Source organism: Cupressus sempervirens, chromosome 2 (assembly GCF_028749045.1).
Source record: "Cupressus sempervirens isolate cs-2001-9-10 chromosome 2, ASM2874904v1, whole genome shotgun sequence".
NCBI classification, from domain to species: domain Eukaryota; kingdom Viridiplantae; phylum Streptophyta; class Pinopsida; order Cupressales; family Cupressaceae; genus Cupressus; species Cupressus sempervirens.
In genome coordinates, this window is record NC_143119.1 from 465052321 (window position 1) to 465070804 (window position 18484).

General features: G+C 34.8%; 1 pseudogene; it reads left to right on the forward strand.

Annotated features, from left to right (window-relative positions):
• The first annotated feature begins 2098 nt into the window (after positions 1-2098).
• LOC149573059 (ruBisCO large subunit-binding protein subunit beta, chloroplastic-like) overlaps positions 2099-18484 on the forward strand; it is a 29344-nt pseudogene continuing 12958 nt past the window's right edge.

The window sequence follows — 18484 nt, forward strand, 5'->3', positions numbered from 1 at the left end:
AGTGTGGAGGTTCTAACTCTCTATATTATCCCTCTGAAGATTCTTGTATCATTTCTTGTTATTCCTGGGTGACAGTGTTCCAATACTGGGGGGTACTCACACCCAAAGAAGAAGTATCATGTGATACTGGAAAGTATCATATGCCTCTTGGTGAACTATCATATGACACTGGAAGAGTATTAGATTTAGGGAAAGTGTCACTAGACCCTAAAAGTATCACATGACCTTGGAAGAAAGGTTGTATGTTACTGAAAAGTATCACCTAGGCTATATGAAAGTATCACTTGTGTCTATGAGAAAACCTACTCGAGTGACCAGCGGGCACTTTCCAACTTGACCGAAAGGTTTTGAGAGGTGTTTGGGATACCCATTGTGGAGTTATTGAACCCTATTGTTTGACCTTTTGAATTCAAAATGTTTCATATTCAAATGTATTTTGTGACTTTCGTAGTTTGTCATTTTTTGTCAGTAGTGGCATTTAGAGATCTATTGGTGTTTGGATGTTTGTTTAGTCTTTTTTTGTGATCTTTATGATCTTTTATATCATTTTTAGTGTGCATTCATACTTTTTTTATTAAAAAAAAATCTTGTCTTTTATTTATCCTTGTTCCAAGGATCTTCGGTCGAGGCATTACATTTGGTATCAGAGCCTATGTTGTAACATTGGGATCTTTGTGTTATGCTTCCACTATGTTATTGTTTTCAGTTTGTGTATTTTATCTTATGTTTGTTATTTTGATATCTTGTTGTGGTTCATGCTTGTGACTCTTATGCTTGTGTTGTATGATACTAATCTTATCTTGTTGCTTTGTAAGTGATGCCTCTTGCACTTAGACCTAGTGGTTGGGGTAGGAACTGATGAAATAACTATAAAGAAGAGCACTAAGAGGAAGAACATTAGGTTGGTGGGCAAGAACAAGGTAACAATGATTAGGGTGGTATTGGGGCACTAATGCCTTTGCTACAAGAGATCATAGCTCACTAGGGACCTCGTATGAAGGAAAACCAACATGACCATGGCTAGGAAGAGGGGTCTCATCATGGAGATTCCCATTAGTCAAAGCATAGGAAAGAAGAGGAACGTGGTCATAAGAGTGAACATTCTCATACACCACCTAGTGGTAGAGGGCACTATTGGAGGGGTCATGGCTTGGATGATGATTACTACACCCAGGTGGAGATGATGTAGGAGATTCAAAGGTCTAAACCACCACTATTTAGTGGACAAGGGATAGGGCTCAAGGCTGAGACCTGGTTACTGGATATGAGGTGTTGCTTTTCCTTATTACCCTATAGAAGTAACATGAAGGCCCATTATTCTATCACACAATTGAGAGACCGTGGATCTATTTGGTGGGATATGGAGTGTGAGAAGCTCCATATTGATGCAATGGATCTCACTTAGGAGATCTTTGAGGAGAGGTTCAAGGAGAAATTCCTTTCTCCATAGTACAATGAGTCTCGTACTAATGAATTTCATGAGCTCAAGCAAGGAAGTATGTTAGTGGACCAATATTAGAAGTAATTTCTTAGGTTGAGGTAGTATTCAAGTTATCATCATGATGAAGTTCTCCTCACACAACACTTTGTTAGGGGCCTTAGAGACTCTATCATTGGAGATGTTTGTGTTCACCAACTAAGGATGCTTGTATTGAGGGCAATATGGCTAGGGGGTTTAGTGGAAAATCTAGTTCTCAGAACCATAGTGCATGAATTTAGGACAAGATGCCCAGGTTACTCAGTCCTCAAGAAAGGGCTAAACCCAATCTACACCCTTGCAAGGGGCCAAGGGCACCAGAAGTGATAGAACCATTATTGGTGGGCTAAGGGTGGATAAAGTTCTAGTGCCTCAGGGAAGAAAGGAGATGACCAAAACCATGGTCAGAAGCATCAACAGAACCACCCTTTTTAGAGTAACCAACAAAACTCTAGCAAGGATAGTGCACCTTATTCTAGTACTACCTAGGGTGGTCATGAGAACAGTTCCAATTTTCTAAGAGAATGTTTCTCTTGTGGCCATCTTGGCCATAAAGCATGGAAATGTCCTATTAAGTCATCTACAAGATCTAGTAGAGGTGCAGCTAGATCGAAGCCTACTATGGGAGATGTTGGTCAGAACCATCGAGTATTTGTAGCAGTTGATAACCATCAAGTTGAGCAACAGGGTACCATATTCGAGGCTACAGGTATGAGGCATGGTATTTCATCTTCAATATTATTTGACTTGGGTGCTTCAAATTCTTTTATTTCACCATCTCTTGTTTAGTGATGTGGGCTAGTGGCAACATGTCAGGTTGAGTTAGCCATAGGATCCAAAGTGGTTGTAGACTCCTTGGTCAATGGTTGTAGATTGAAATTTGGTACCTTCACCACCACAGTGGATCTTTGTATCCTACCATTAGGATTGTATGATATTGTGTTGGGCATGGATTGGTTAGCCTCCCATCATGTGAATATAGATTATCATTGTAAGTCTCTATAGTGTGTTGATGATATAGGTGGGAAGGTGGAACTTTTAGGGGTCCAAAGACCAATCTCACTTCAGATGATTTTAGCTAACCAGCTGAAGCAGAGTGTGTGGAAGGGATGTCAAATGTTCATAGTCTTTGTCAGCGATATTGAGGAGGCTAAGAGTTGTACGATGATGATTGGTGATCACCCACACCTTTGTGAGTATGCAGACATGTTTCCTAATGAGATACCTGATATGCCACCACAACGTGATATTGTTTTTGGATCGATCTCATACTAGGAGTGGAGCTGATTTTATGAGCTCCTTACTGCATGACTACTTAGGAATTGAGTGAGCTCATATTGTAGTTGGAGGAATTGTTGGCCAAGGGCCATATTCATCCTAGTGTATCCCCGTGGGGCATGGGGTATAGTAGTCATCTTTGTGAAGAAGAGAGATGGATCATTGCGTTTATGCATTGACTATTAGTAGTTGAATAAGGTGACAATAAAGAATTGGTACCCTTTGTCGAGGATAGATGACTTGTTCAATTAGATGAAGGGAGTGTGAGTATTCTCAAAGATTGATCTTAAGTTGGGATACCACTAGCTTCATATCCAAGAGGCTGACATTCATTAGACAGCTTTTTGTACATGATATGGGCATTATGAGTTCACAGTTGTACCCTTTGGGTTAACTAATGAGCCATCGGTGTTTATGTAATGTCCCGTTTTGGAATTTATTGATTTTGCTTTCTTAGTTGTATATGTTTGATAGTATTCTGTATGATATCCCTTCCAGTATTTGATATTCTATATTTATACATATATTTCAAATAGTCACGTCCTTTCATTAATATTAATTATATCAATAGCTTAGTTATGTTACATATTAATTATATTAAATCATATATTCATACTAATAAGTTTTAGTTATTTCATAAAATATATTATATTATATTAATAAGCATAATATAACATATATTATTTATATTAATAAACTTTATTATGTTACTTAATAATTATACCATATATTATTATTTTAATAATATATCAACTATTATATTATATTAATAATAATATAACTATATTAATTAATAAGGTTAGTTATAATAATGTCATAAAGAACATTATTTTAATACGTCAAGTATATATTATTATATTGTAATACATTTACTAATATAGTATTTTTATATTAAGATATATCATATTATTTATTATATTAGATTATTATTATAATATAATATCATTATTAGTATACCTATTTGAATTATATGCTAAAATGGGGACATCACAGTCCTCCCCTCTCAAATTTGCTTGTCCTCAAGCAAAATCATTCATACACAAGCTCCTTCACAGACACCAAACATGTTTACACGCCAAAGTCTAAAAGATTTATGAGATGTACATCACATAGTAGATACAAAGTAAACACTTCAATGCATGAAGACACAAAGTAGACACAATGTAGAAAGTTGAAGACACGAAGCAAATACGATGAAGTCACATCATACATAACCTTGATTAGATCCTAAAATTAACAATACACAATGACTATACTTCTTCATTAGGCTTATGAACCCTGCAACCACAAAATAAGCATCCATACATGCATATAAATATATAAACTTCAAAGAAACTCAACTAATAATAAGTTAATCCAAGCTAGTTCCATACTAAGCCCAAGGGTAGAACTTTGGCCCCCTTGGCCCTGGTGGCGGGTGTTAGGCATCCACACGAGGTGGTCTACTTAGTGGATTGCTTATTTGGCTAGACGGGTTCTTGTGAAAGGAGTCATTACTATCTTTCCCTTAACTAGCACTACAATAGGGTTTCCTAACTGCTCTCCCTTGATTGCAGATTCCATAGGAAAGTGGTAGGGTTCCCTTACTATCTTCCCCTTAACTAGTATTGCAATAGGGTATCATAGCAGTTCTTCCCCGATTGTAGACTCCATAGGAAGGATAGATGCCCTTATAGTCTTTCCCTTAACTAGTACTACAATAAGGTGTCTTAACAGACCTTCCTTAATTGTAGACTCCATAGGAAAGTTAAATATGGCCTTTCCCTTAACTAATACTACAATAAGGTGTCTTAACAAACCTCCCTTAACTGCAGACCCCATAAGAAAGTTAAATATGGCCTTTCCCTTAACTGATACTACAATAAGGTGTCTTAACAGACCTCCCTTAATTGCAGACCCCATAGGAAAGTTAAATATGGCCTTTCCCTTAACTGATACTACAATAAGGTGTCATAACAGACCTCCCTTAATTGTAGACCCCATAGGAAAGTTAAATATGGCCTTTCCCTTAACTGATACTACAATAACGTGTCTTAACAGACCTCCCTTAATTGCAAACCCCATAGGAAAGTTAAATATGGTCTTTCCCTTAACTGATACTACAATAAGGTGTCTTAACATACCTCCCTTAATTGCAAACCCCATAGGAAAGTTAAATATGGCCTTTCCCTTAACTGATACTACAATAAGGTGTCTTAACAAACCTCCCTTAATTGCAGACCCCATAGGAAAGTTAAATATGGACTTTCCCTTAACTAGTACTACAATAAGGTGTCTTAATAGACCTCCTTTAATTGTAGACTCCATAGGAAAGTTATATACGGTAGGGTTTCTATACAGACTTTCCCTTAACTAGTACTACAATAAGGCATCTTATAGACCTTCCTTGATTGTAGACTCCATAATAGATCTACTTGAAATCCTTAAATCATTTCTCAAATAATCAATTTTACACCTTTATGATTACATTAATTAAGGAAACTTACAATTTCATATTTTTAAGTATGATTGAACTTCTTTGAAGCTCTAATAGATTTATCCATCATTTCCTTGTTAGTTTTTACATTAAACTCGTTACAAAAGAGCAATTTATAATCACTTTAGAAGATAATCATAGACTCAATTCTATTCTTATAATTTTTGAAATACATATATAATGTTTGAAACTATATAAAATATTTGAGATTGGTTCTTCCCTTTTGAAAAACCATATGTCTCTCCATAACCTATTAGATATAAACAATTTTAAAAATAAATTACCATCGTAAATATTTTCAAGTCATAATATTCATTTTAATATATAAATGATTTTACAAAGGAGAGTAAGATGTACCTTATATGTCGTCCTTTGGCATACCTTCCTAAATGCAAATTTTTTCTTTGGTTTGAGCTTGGGCCCTCCCTTCACTATTATTGGGCAAGAATATTTGAATTTGGCTCAAAATGTGATTGGTTTGACTCAAGCATTCATCTACTTCTTTACATGCCTCCATCTCAATATCCATGTAGGTGACATTGCAAGTGCTTTATCTAAACATCTCCATATTCTGTGATGAAGTCACTTTATATTCCATGATGAAGTCACTTTATGGAGAGGTTTAGATAAAGCACCTGCAATGTCACCTACATGGATATTGAGATGGAGGCATGTACAGAAGTAGATCAATGCCCAAGTCAAACCAATCACATTTTGAGCCAAATTCAAATATTCTTGCCCAATAATAGTGAAGGGAGGGCCCAAGCTCAAACCAAAGAAAAAATTTGCATTTAGGAAGGTATGCCAAAGGACCACATATAAGGTACATCTTACTCTCCTTTGTAAAATCATTTATATATTAAAATGAATATTATGACTTGAAAATATTTACGATGATAATTTATTTTTAAAATGGTTTATATCTAATAGGTTATGGAGAGACATATGGTTTTTCAAAAGGGAAGAACCAATCTCAAATATTTTATATAGTTTTAAACATTATATATGTATTTCAAAAATTATAAGAATAGAATTGAGTCTATGATTATCTTCTAAAGTGATTATAAATTGCTCTTTTGTAACGAGTCTAATGTAAAAACTAATAAGGAAATGATTGATAAATCTATTGGAGCTTCAAGGAAGTTCAACCATACTTAAAAATATGAAATTGTAAGTTTCCTTAATTAATGTAATCATAAAGGTGTAAAATTGATTATTTGAGAAATGATTTAAGGATTTCAAGTAGATTTCTTATGGAGTCTACAATCAAGGAAGGTCTATAAGATGCCTTATTGTAGTACTAGTTAAGGGAAAGACTATATAGAAACCCTACCATATATAACTTTCCTATGGATTCTACAATTAAAGGAGGTCTATTAAGACACCTTATTGTAGTACTAGTTAAGGGAAAGGCCATATTTAACTTTCCTATGGGGTCTGCAATTAAGGGAGGTCTATTAAGACACCTTATTGTAGTATCAGTTAAGGGAAAGGCCATATTTAACTTTCCTATGGGGTTTGCAATTAAGGGTGGTATGTTAAGACACCTTATTGTAGTATCAGTTAAGGGAAAGACCATATTTAACTTTCCTATGGGGTTTGCAATTAAGGGAGGTCTGTTAAGACACGTTATTGTAGTATCAATTAAGGGAAAGGCCATATTTAACTTTCCTATGGGGTTTGCAATTAAGGGAGGTCTGTTATGACACCTTATTGTAGTATCAGTTAAGGGAAAGGCCATATTTAACTTTCCTATGGGGTTTGCAATTAAGGGAGGTCTGTTAAGACACCTTATTGTAGTATTAGTTAAGGGAAATACCATATTTAACTTTCTTATGGGGTCTACAGTTAAGGGAGGTTTGTTAAGACACCTTATTGTAGTATCAGTTAAGGGAAAGGCCATATTTAACTTTCCTATGGAGTCTGCAATTAAGGAAGGTCTGTTAAGACACCTTATTGTAGTACTAGTTAAGGGAAAGACTATAAGGGCATCTATCCTTCCTATGGAGTCTACAATCGGGGAAGAACTGCTATGATACCCTATTGCAATACTAGTTAAGGGGAAGATAGTAAGGGAACCCTACCACTTTCCTATGGAATCTGCAATCAAGGGAGAGCAATTAGGAAACCCTATTGTAGTGCTAGTTAAGGGAAAGATAGTAATGACTCCTTTCACAAGAACCTGTCTAGCCAAATAAGCAATCCACTAAGTAGACCACCTCGTGTGGATGCCTAACACCTGCCACCGGGGCCAAGGGGGCCAAAGTTCCACCCTTGGGCTTAGTATGGAACTAGCTTGGATTAACTTATTATTATTCAAGTTTCTTTGAAGTTTATATATTTATATGCATGTATGGATGCTTATTTTTCGGTTGCGGGGTTCATAAGCCTAATGAAGAAGTATAGTCATTGTGTATTGTTAATTTTAGGATCTAATCAAGGTTATGTATGATGTGTCTTCATCGTATTTTCTTCGTGTCTTCAACTTTCTACATTGTGTCTACTTTGTGTCTTCATGCATTCAAGTGTTTACTTTGTATCTACTATGTGATGTACATCTCATTAATCTTTTAGACTTTGGCGTGCAAACATGTTTGGTGTCTGTGAAGGAGCTTGTGTATGAATGATTTTGCTTGAGGACAAGCAAATTTGAGAGGGGAGGACTGTGATGTCCCCATTTTAGCATATAATTCAAATAGGTATACTAATAATGATATTATATTATAATATCATATATATAACATATTATAATAATAATCTAATATAATAAATAATATGATATATTTTAATATAAAAATACTATATTAGTAAATGTATTACAATATAATAATATATACTTGACGTATTAAAATAATGTTCTTTATGACATTATTATAACTAACCTTATTAATTAATATAATTATATTATTATTAATATAATATAATAGTTGATGTATTATTAAAATAATAATATATGGAATAATTATTAAGTAACATAATAAAGTTTATTAATATAAATAATATATGTTATATTATGCTTATTAATATAATATAATATATCTTATGAAATAACTATGAATATATGATTTAATATAATTAATATGTAACATAACTAAGCTATTGATATAATTAATATTAGTGAAAGGACATGACTATTTGAAATATATGTATAAATATAGAATATCGAATACTGGAAGGGATATCATACAGAATACTATCAAACATATACAAATAAGAAAGCAAAATCAATAAATGTCCAAGACAGGACATTACAGTTTATGAGTTTGATGAATGGAGTATTTTGCACATACCTTGATCAGTGTGTCATTGCATTATTGGATGACATATTTATTTGTTCGAAGACTGAAGAGGAGCATGAGGCCCATTTATGCTAGGTATTGTAGTGCTTGAGAGACCATCAATTGTATGGCAACTTGGATAAATGTGGATTCTTCCAGTTGGAGGTAAAGTATTTGGGGCATATCATTATAGGTGATAGTATTTTAGTGGACCTAGAGAAAATATGAGCTATCATGGATTGGCTAGTACCCACTAATGATTATGGTGTTTACAGTTTCATGGGATTGGCAAGTTATTACCGTCACTTCGTGAAGGATTTCTCATGTGTAGCTCATCCCATCACTTCTCTTTAGCGAAAAAGGAAGAAGTATGTTTGGTCAAACCAATGTGAGGTAGCATTTAATGCTCTTAAGGAGTGTTTGACCAATGCACCAGTCCTTGGAGTGCCTAATCCTATAGGCAATTTTATGATTTGCACTGATGTGTCATTGGAAGGTGTGGGTGTGGTGTTGATGTAGGATGGCCAGGTGGTTGCTTATGAGTCTAGAAAACTCAAGGACCATGAGCTTAACTACCCCACTCATGATTTGGAACTTGCAGCCATAGTACGTGCTCTTGTATGTTGGAGGCATTTCCTTTGGAGCAGACATTTCGATTGCATAGCAATCAAAGGATCTTGCAGTATATCTTTCCACAGCCAAACCTGAATGCACGACAGTGTCACTAGATGGAGTTCTTGTGTGAATATGACTTGAATGTTCACTACATTAAAGGGAAAGAGAATTTCATTGCGGATGCCTTGAGTAGGAGGTGACATGGGATACTAGTCTTGTCATCGGGAGTGGATTTGTGAGTTCTTATCTTGGAGGCTTTTCCTAGTGACACATGGTATTAGGAGGTGAGGGCAGAGATCAAGTTTGAATGTACCCTTGAGGGGATATTTTTAGGTTACTTGCTTGAGTTTGATGGACTACTATGACACTTGGTGCAGATCTATGTACTAGTGTTGGGTGATCTTTGTACTTTAGTTTTTTTAGAAGCACATCATGCACCATATTCCACACATCCTAGTGGCAAAAAGATGCATGTTGACCTTAAACAGTTGTACTTTTGGGCAAGCATGAGGCACAATGTTGTTGATTTTCTTGCTAGATGTCTTGAGTGCCAAAGAATGAAGGCAAAGTATTAGCATCTGATAGGTCTTTTGCAACCACATGTCATTCTAGAGTGGAAATGGATATGATATCTATTGATTTCATCATAGGGTTGCCTATGTCATCACAACGACATGATTGTATTATGGTGATAGTGGACAAGTTGTCTAAGGTAGCAAATTTTTCACCCATGAGGACATCCTACATAGGTTCTTTTGTAGCACATGTTTTCTTGGAAGATATTGTTCGATTGCATGGGATCCCTCGTTGGATTATTTCGAATAGAGATCCAGTGTTTACTTTAGCATTGTGGATGTATCTCTAGCATGCTTTGGGCATGCAGCTCAATTATAGTTCAACTTATCACCTAGAGACTGATGGTCAGACCAAGAAAGTGAACCAAGTTCTGGAAGATATGCTTCGCATGTATGTGATGGACAAGTAGGTGAAGTGGTAGGACTATGTATACCTTGTTGAGTTTGTTTATAACAACAGGTATCATAGTTCTCTTTGCATGTCACCTTTTTAGGCCTTCTATGGTAGACTGTATCACACCCCCTTAAGTTGGGATCATTTAGAGGACTGAGTAATTCTAGATCTAGAGATGCTTTAGGATATGGAGCAGTAGGTTGTTCACATTAGGGAACATTTGGTTACTACTCAAGATAGGCAGAAGAAGTATGCAAATTCTCGTAGGTTAGATCGTCACTTTTCTATTGGTGACAAGGTGTTTTTGAGAGTGTGTCTATGGAAGAGCCCCATCCATTATGGGAAAGGCTCTAAGTTGGTGCCATGTTTTGTTGGACCATTTAAGATCCTCGAGAAAATTGGTCATGTTTCTTATCGACTAGCATTGCCACCTAGCCTATCACACATTCATGATGTTTTTCTTGTTTCTATTTTGAGACAATATATTCCTAATGTGGCCCATGTTCTTGATTGAGATACCTTACAGGTGGAGGAAAGGAAAATTTCTTTGGAGCCCATTCATATCCTTCAGCATCAGAGACTGACTTTGAGAGGTTGGGACATAGAGAAGGTAAGGGTACACTGGGTCCCCAACGATGAGATCTTTGCTACTTGGGAAGATGCTATGTGTTTGAGGGATTTGTACCCCTATCTTTTTAAAGGCTTCCAAGAATAAGCCTATGCCTATGCCTAGTGGGGGAGGATGTAGTGCCTCTCATGTTTGCAATCTATACCTTGTTATCTTTTGACCTAAGAGATACTTGTACTCATGTTATTTTTACATCCGAGATGACCTGAGGGTCAAATGTTATACTTTAATTTTAGTATCATAGATTTTAGACTACTATGTTGTCTAGTTGATGATATTTGCATGATGATGCCATTTTGAGATGACAGTATGTTTTAGGATGATATTGTAATCACCTAAAAATGGTCATCTAGACTATTAGCCCCCTTCTCAGCATTCTAGCTAATTTAATTAATCATTTAACTAGACCAAATTGCTAATAATCAATTAATTTGATTATAACCTATAGTTCGACTATGTTATCCTAAGTTAATTGTTTGATAAAAAGAACATGTCCCATTTTAATTAAATAAAAGACCTCATTCTTCTAACCCACTTAAAGTGCACACATAAAGTCCTTTTTCTATTTTTCAAATTAAAAGAAAAGGGTTTTGTGACTTTTGTCTTATATGGGAAGTCAACTTCTATTTTATTGGTTAACTTTGTGTACATGGATCACTCCTATTTTCGAACTCCACTGTTGATCTTCTATCATCTTGACTTTGATCTCTACTATTTGTAAAACTATAAAAGAGAGATAGCTTTCCCCCTCAAAGGATCCATCCACCTTTAGAATATTGTTTTGTTGCAGGTTTTCTAACAGATTTCTTTGGAGCTTTGTGGAGAACTTCCATTTTCTTGTCTTCATTCTCTCATTCCATCACATTCTAGCTTAATATCATGTTGCATGTTAGGTTAATTTCTCTTTTGCAATGATTTATCTCACATAGCTTAACTAGGTTGGTGGTAACACTCTCATGCTTGCTTAACATAGCTGCATTTTTTCGTATTCATTCTAGTTTAGTTTACATTTGCATTGCATTATTGAGGCATCCTTTTTAGATATTTTAACTCTTGCATCTCATCTTTAAGAGAACCTCCCATTGCATGGTTTACTAGCAAGAAGAGCATTCCTAAGGCTCAGCTGAGAGCCTTTATATTTAAGTTGTACTCTCTTGCACTCCATGGATAGGGAGCTCTAAGATGGCATCCAAGCATTTTGAACTGATGGAATCACTTGGATAGAAGGGTTTAGAGTGTGACACATTTCTAGTGTACATTTTTGGTGCCCACCGTGAGGCAAAGTGCTTGGCTTTGTCCTTCATCTCACTATTTTTATTACCTTTTTGCATGTTGTCTACACTTCTATTTTTTTTAAGCCACATCTTTCAGGTAATATTTTTCCAATTCCGTACAATGTTTCTATAACTATAGTGCAATACTTTTCTGGTAAAAGTGTCATACGATAGTACTGAACTTTGTTGCTCCTCTATAGTATGTTATGTCACTCTGCTTCAACAGAAATATCGCCCAGAAGGAAACTCTCACACATGTATATTGAGAAATATCGCATGACATACTTTCAATAAAAACTGTCACCTAGTCTGAACTTGCTTGTTGATCGAGTGATTAGATCAGTTTCTCGGTTGTACTTGTTGTTTGCTAGATTTTTAAAGGTCTATAGTGGTTTCACAGATGTCTATTTTCAAATTACATATTATTTTGAAGCTAACTTGTGGGGCTAACAATTGTGTTTGTAGGTTGTTACCTTGAGATATTTGCCTAATTGTCTTTAAAAAAAGGAACACATGTCAAAGCTTCAAATGCACAAGGGCTACTAACGATTGTTTGTAGGGCTACCCAATGCATAAAAACCCAAACTTGCTTGGTTTTGTTCTTTTATTCCATGTGTGGCATCTACTAGTTGTTTTATTTTCATAGGCATATGAAACTTGTGATTGGGGTTCTTTGGTGATAGGAGAGTATGCTCTTCACTCTTGTGGTGAATCAGAAATCTTAACTTGCCTTTGGATTTTGAAAGCAAGAGGGGATAATTGAAGCTTCTTGGTGTGTTTGGGGTAAATGATTGGAATAGGAGAGTATTCTCTTCACCCTTGTGGTGAATTAGAAATCTTGACTTTCAAATGATGATCCACTTCTTGTTTAGTCTAGAATCTTTTAGAGGGCCTACTCTGGACAACCTAAGAGGAATGACCCAAGCACTAATACATTTGACCCCATTTTTAGACCAAAATTTTCAACCATCTAATAAAATGGGGTCAAATTGGTCAGAATATGCAAGGAAACATATCTTATTTTTTTAAATACATGCCCGTGTTGGTCCAAATTTTGACCAACATGAGCTTAATATGTAAAAAGGGAAATTTTGGCCCATTATCATTGTATTCTTGAAGACGCATGCGGGAGAGTCAAGGTTTTTCTTAGTTCTCGAAGAAATTCATGCTATTGCAGAGCAAGGAAATGATCAACCGATAGTAGATCAAAGACAAGCTCGGTAAAACTACACTATTCTCGATAAAACTACGCTATTTAAAATGCTATTCTCTTTTTTTAACTAAATATTAATTTTAGAAAACTACATTCTCATTTTTATAATACAGGAAGAGATGATTTTGCACGTAGCCTTGCTGCATTATTGATAAAACCTTATTTAGAACCCCCTATTGTCGTTGGTATATCTAGTAGCTAGGGCAAGGGGAAATCTAGTTTCATGATGTAGGTAACATTCGTTTAACTTATACTTTTCATGTTGTTTTATTTTTCCTTATATAGGACTCTCACATTCCCTTTAGCCTCTATTTTAATTCAGACTAAGATCAATTTACTCGAGACAGCTGCTCAATCATCATTATTTCCAACACCAAAAAATGTGGCCACATTCATTAAATTGTATCTATGAATAAAACTTCCATCATGTGCAAAATGCACTCCTACATATAATCCTATTTTTAGGCTCCCCCTTAATGAAGTATCATAAAATGGATTGTTATCCTTAGTCATCATTAAATTTATCTCAGCTTGTGGAAGGATAGAAATTCCTATGGTTGCCACTTGCCACAAACCATTGGAGAGAACCAAATAATTACAAGCATATGTGCTTTTGGAGTATATGATAGTGAGGGTGGATCATGAAGATATTAATATAATTTGTCTATCTCCTTTTAATAGTGTTTCCTCTTTGCTATGGGAACCCCAATAAAATAGGTAGTGTTAAAAGGCATATTATGGCCCCAGACAAGAAGATTAGATAGAGAAGTTAAGGCAAATTTTAGTATGTAATAATAGATTGGTCATGATGTCAGTTGGTTGGATTGGGTCCTAGTCAATATACAAGTAGACCTAATAATCTCTAAACCAATATATACTATGATGGGCTCATGAGAAAAAATAAACTAATTATGACCCACCCAATTCTAGTTTCTACAGACTAAGATGAATTTTGGGCAAATAGTTATACATATCAATAGACCTCACAATCTTCAAACCAATATACTATGATGTGCTCATTATTAGAAATACACTAGTTATGACCCACCCAAATCTAATTCCTAGAGACTAAGATGGATTTTGGATAAATAGATAAATATAGAAGTTGACCTCACAATCTCCAAACCAATATACCATATGCTAATGATAAATAAATACACTAATTATGACCCACCCAATTCTACTTTGTGAAAACTCATGTATTTTGGGCAAATAGGTAAACCATTCAAAGGAACCTAGACTTCCTCATGTTTCTTCTCCATGTCTGAAAACTCAAGAATGACAATTGGTTTAAATATAACCTTAAATGATGTGTGACTTAGAAATAGAGGTGGAAGAGGTGGAGGCTTTTCTATTGGAGGATTCTAAAGAAGAGCTACGTCAAAAGGGAACCAGGGAGGGAAGAACTTGCATGAGCCTGGTAAAGGGGAAAACCCCCTGTGCTCTAAATTTCATAAGAGGGCCAATCAAGTGGTCTTGAATTGATACTATTTTATCACTAGTTACTAGTAATAGTAATTTTAGCCATACACAACGGGAACACTATTATTAGTAAAGCCTGCAACCCTGCCATGCTTACAACATGGTTTATGTGGGAAATATTTGGTATAGCTTTCATACCTACTACTATATTATGCTCTACCACACTTTGACCTACATGCTGACAAGTAATTGTAGATATTGTTATCAACATGTCAGTTACAATATGAACAATGCAACTACCACTAACATTAAGTGATGATAATTCTATGTTTTTCGAATCTACTATCTTTGTGAATTGGTGAAGTGTTGAGCTATCCTTTAACATTTCAATTTCTTCCTCTCTTTTAATTATCACAACCAACTAGATAATAGTTTTTCTTGTCAAAGGCATCTCCTACTAGATGAGTGTTAGTTGATGTGGAGAGCACCCCAAAACTTCAATATGCCAATGAAGCAATAGTTATTTCATTGACAATACTTAAAATTTCCAGCTCAGCAATTGACCAACATCCACATGTTTTCTCAAAACTGGTGCAAAAATCTCTTCAACTACAAACTACTTTCCAATACCTGGGAAATCCAATTTGACATTCTCTTTTCTTGTATAAGTGACCAAGATATTTTTCTTTTCCCCTTTTCATTTGTAACAATCATAGGCTTCCCTTCTTCCATAGTTGTCTCAACCAAATATGTGGTCATTGTTCTCTCCACCACCACTTTATCAATGCTTTGTTCATTTTCCTCATTCATCGCTGCTTTGTCTGAATTATTGACTTGGTCAAACTCACATCTTTTGATAAGCCCTCTCACATTTGTTTCATCCATTAGGCACTCAATTTTAAGAGCACCTCAAGATTGACTCTTAAAACCTTCTTGAGCTTGTCACATGTAGCCCACAGCTGCATGGTACATACATTACTAGGAACATCAATTTGATATCAATTTTGAAAAAAAACTTGCAAAATTCTTCAAAAATATGTCATAAAAATCTCTTCCACCTAGAGAGTGCTTAAAGGCATGAGCTAAGATCTTCACTTCTCCCTTCTTGAAGGCTACTGCATAGACTTGCATGTTGGCATGTTGAACATCAACAAATACAACATTAAGCAAATTAGTTTCATGAAAACCTATATTATAAATACCATAGACCAAACAAGTCATAGACATGGTCTTGTGAACCAAACAAAATGGATTTAGGTTCACACTAGAAGCAACATTGAAAACAACCCTACACTCAATATCAATGTAAAATGAAATTTGAATACAACAATCTACAATTATTGTCTTCAAATTATCTTGTGGCACATATTTTTTTTATCATATTTTATAATTATCTACTTGGTATCTATATTTACCTCTCTTTTTTACTCAGAGTCTCTACAAAAGAACATAAATGGATGCTCTCACACTCTGTGCCAAAGGCAACATTATACATTAAGTTGAGGTTAAGGACAGTCCATTTGTTAAGGCCAAGCATTTACAGGTATGTGTGTTATTTTGGTTTCTTTGATTTTGTAGTTTACATCACTTCAAATTACAATTATGCTAAACAAATACATGAATAAGAGTTCCTCTATGTTGCATATAAATCTAGTCCTCAAAAACTGTGGGAATGGGGTGCGCCAGGAAGATAAGAGCAATAGCTTACAATTAATGGTAACAGAAAAAGAAAGCAAAACACAATGTATACACATTATTATGTCAATCATCAAGCACTCTATTTTGAGCAACATGGACAATCCATCTAATAAATCAGATCATCTATTTTAGATAAAAATATTTTTGGCATAACTAAGAAAAATGAATATAATTACCAAAATATATAGCTACAGTAGTGAAACACTTTACAGAGAGACCCGATTGGAGGAGGCTATGCCAATCTTGCAAGATCTAGATAAGCGTGATAGTTCATTGAAATCTAATATTTATTCATGTTATTTTTATGCATCTAACACAGTTGACTCCATCAAAAAAGGTAAGACTCTACATTTCGAGATGCACTTAATTTGTTTTCAAGTAAATAAAAACTTTGTAGATCCTAAACTTCTAAGCATGTATTCAAAGTATGGTAGTTTCAAGGATACACTCGAATTGTTTTAAAAAAATCATTCATCTCATATTGTGCCATAGAATATTATGAGAAGGTATTGTATTATTAATGGGATTTGCAATGATGCCCTTATAATCTATTACCAAATGTAAAGGACAAGGGTTTTCCCAAATGTTTTTAATTCACCCTCATTCTCAAGATTTGTGCAAATCTAGGTTTTCTTTTCTATAGAAAGTTCTTGATTGCATAGTAAAGAATGGGTTTGAGTTTGAAGATTATTTAGGGAGTACTCTCATTGACATGTACCCAAAATGTGGGGAATTTAAGGGTGCACACCAAGTGTTTAAAAAATGTGTTAAAGAGAAGTGTTTTCACAATATTTCCAAACCAGACATATCCATTCAAACTAGAGATGTGACTTTAGGGAAACATCCATATAATTTATATACTCTCATATTGGATAGTGAAAGCCTCACATTTTAAACAAAAGTATTTTGAGCCATTTCTTGTAGTTCTGAGTCCTATTTCGATGAAGCATTACCTAGACTTCATTGTTAATGGAAGTTATAAAACCAGGAGCATTTGGAAAAATAAGGTCTATAACTTCTTCTTTGTGAATGGATTTATCTATTTAAAGACATAGTCTTTGGTAGAAATTGAGCATTATGCTCATGACCTTGAGTCAACCAAGCATTAAACAAAAGTGGTTGACAGAGTTGTGGATGTAAGCATTGTAGAGGTTGAAGCTTTTTGTAAGTGGGTAGGTTATGTAGTGATGATAAATGCAGAGTATCATAGGATCTTGGACTTTGACAAGAATAGAAAGAAGGATCAAAGCATGAGAGGAATTAATTGGCAATGGACAAGCATATAGTTTGACCCATTTTCCACCTTTAAGCCTATGCAAGTGTATGGGAAAAATTTTATTTATTATTTTGATAGGAAACATTATGTTCTCAAGTAATATTAAAATGTGACACACGTAAGTATTTGCAAATTTGTTAGGAAATTCTATCAATATCAACATATATATTGATTCCACAAGTTTAGATGTATTTTTTTCAGATTTTGATGGGTATCTATCACAACTCCACTGAATGTATGTAGAAAATAGGCTCTCTAAATTCCATAACAATGTAGTTTGTGTTAAGACTTTTTCTTGGAATCATCATCCTATGTATGAGGAATGTCTACACCAATTTAAAACAAAAATTAGAAATAGATTTCATCATACACAATGAAGAAAATCCTTAGACCTAACCTACGCTTCAACAAGATATATCAAATAGCATAAAATATGGAACTTTCTCTTATCTGTAACAGGCAGGACTCCAATTTCTCTTGGATTAAAATGATATTCCTATTTGAGTGCATAATTACTTATTTGCTAGGCCTTGAGACTAGGGACTCATATTTGGATGATTAACTACTAGAGATTACTTTATTAATGTGGAGTTTGAGGATAATCAATGGTTCTTCCTTGCATCAGCTGCCTTGACTTTTATGATGGTTGAACCTCTTTATTTATGTTGGCCAAGTTATTGAGAGGAGAAATAAGACCTCTCCCTTTTGTGCTTGGTCTATTTTGGTCCCTCTATAGGTGTATTTTGGCCTTGTCCATCAACCAATAATTGGACAACATAGAATGTTTCCATATTTCATATTCTTATCAGTGTAATTGTTGAATCTTTGAGCTAGTTTCAGACTTGTGCATGCTTGTAAAGAATTTATTTGTACTACAATA